We start from the raw sequence: 2,375 nt of genomic DNA, 5'->3' as shown, positions 1-2,375 counted from the left end.
TGGGAGAGATATTAATGATTCATATAATCATTAACAAAATGATATTATTTAAATGATGTTTTCTACTTGTTAGCTTTTCCAAATATCATTTTAGAAATTAGCTTTCTGTAGGTGCAAGTGCCATGAAATTCTCATCCGTCTTTCAGGTGGCTTGGTCCCTCTTTCTAGATCCATAAAGTGTTCCAATCCTCCACAACCCAGCCTTAAACCATATGAACCACAGACAATCCAATAGCCTTGAGCCATCTTTCTCAGAGAGGTAGGTAGCTTGAGAGAAAGTCTTGCTCTGGAGAAATAAGAGACACAGGCATGGTCTTGATTTTTTTCCAACTTGCTGAGTGATCTTGGATGTATCCTTTTGCCTTCTTGTGGTTCACTACAAAATGAGAAGTCAAGTGTCCAACTTATATGACTACATGGGTAAAGCAATATCAGTGAGGGAGATGAGCCAGGCATCAGACACAGAGTAATGGTATGGACTGTGGAAAACTAAGATCCCCTGGCTTTGTAAAGGGTGTAGCCACTGCTTAGTTCCTGCAGATTCCTTCATCACGGAACACTCATACAGGTTGTGCAGGATGTCTCCTTCCCATCAGAGGCAAGGATGTTTGTCAGTGACAGCTGGGACACCTTCTAATATGCATCAATGTGGTATACTGTCTGTCAGAAGTTTTGTTTATCATATAGGGCTGTAACTCTATTATTTCCACATTTTCTGTCTTTTCTAAGAGAAGCTATAAATGTGGATTTTAATATGCAATCTTTGATATAATTAACCCACAACTAATTTGAGAACGCTCTTAACATTGTGTGAGCTAACACAAAGCACTTGTAGGGGTCAGGTTCATGCTATGAGTTAGAGATCTCTGAGCTCGATAAATTTGGAGTTACTTACACCTCAGAAACCAATTCTCTGTGCCTCAGGAAGGAGTCACAATGACAAATGAATTACCTGGGTAAACCATATGGATATAATATGGATTATATGGATATAAAAAGCAAGAGTACATCCTTTGGATGATGGTGCCTAATTATCCCCCACACCTTTCATGTGACTAACTTTATTTAATTTGCTCATGTGTGTGTGTGTGTGTGTGTGTGTGTGTGCATGTTTGTGTGCACATACATGCGCTAGTGCAGGGGCTTTTACTCAAGGTCTGAGCTTTTTTTTTGGGGGGGGGGCAGTCCTGGGGCTTGGACTCAGGGCCTGAGCACTGTCCCTGGCTTCTTTTTGCTCAAGGCTAGCACTCTGCCACTTGAGCCACAGCGCCACTTCTGACCATTTTCTGTATATGTGGTGCTGGAGAACTGAACCCAGGGCCTCATGTATACGAAGCAAGCACTCTTGCCACTAGGCCATATCCCCAGCCCCCAAGGTCTGAGCTTTCATGCTCAAGGCTAGTGCTCTGTCACTTGAGCCACAGCGCTACTTCTAGCTTTTTGATGATTAATTGGAGATAAGAGTCTCAGACTTTCCTGCCTGGGTTGGTTTGGAACTGCAATCCTCAGCTCTCAACCTCCTAAGCAACTAGGATTTCAGGTGTGAACCATTCACACCTGGCTCACTCTTTTTACTATAAATACTGTATCTCCAGAGAAAGATCCTTAAGTGTTCAATCTAAATGCAATCCCTTCTCTTACACTTTCTTACAACACCCTGCTGTTCCTAAGTGGCACCTAACATTTGTTTAATGCCTGCTTGCTAACTCACTCATTGGATGTCTGGGACAAGACAATGTCCCTTCAGTGTGACCCTACCAGACAAGCATCTTTTCTCCTTCATGTCCACTTACTTCCTGGTTTTCAACTTCTAGGACTTCCATCCTGGATCATCTTTAGTTTCCATGGCTGAGAAGGATGCTCTCTGAAATGCTTCCCTCCCCAACATATCTCTCCAAACCAGAAAAGAGATTCAATTCAAACCCAAAGATGTTCAGGATATCCAAACTTGGCTTCTGGCTAAAGGTTCCTGGATTGAGATCCAAAGATTCACATTCTAGGTAATATACACCTGGCCTGACAGAAAATTCCATTTCATCTTGGATGGCCAGGACCAGGGATTTATCTGCGCAGCATTAAATTTAGTTCCTTATGTATACTTTGCACACTGATTTTATTTTATACGAGTGAATATAATCATGAGGATGATGGTCTGTGAGCCAACCTTCCCTCCAGACTTACTGAGGATATCATTCTGCCTTTCAAGATAAATTGCATTTATTGATGTTGAAAAGAGTTTCTCTAAGTCCATAAAATGTCAGCTAAGCAGCTTATCCCACAAAGATCCCCATGGGAAGCAGCTCAATGAGAATGAAGCTAATGACTGAAGGCAACACTTAGAAAGAGAAAAACTACAGTCACACCAAGATGACTTC

This window comes from Perognathus longimembris, chromosome 10, assembly GCF_023159225.1.
Source record: "Perognathus longimembris pacificus isolate PPM17 chromosome 10, ASM2315922v1, whole genome shotgun sequence".
NCBI classification, from domain to species: domain Eukaryota; kingdom Metazoa; phylum Chordata; class Mammalia; order Rodentia; family Heteromyidae; genus Perognathus; species Perognathus longimembris.
This window is presented reverse-complemented; position numbering follows the sequence as displayed.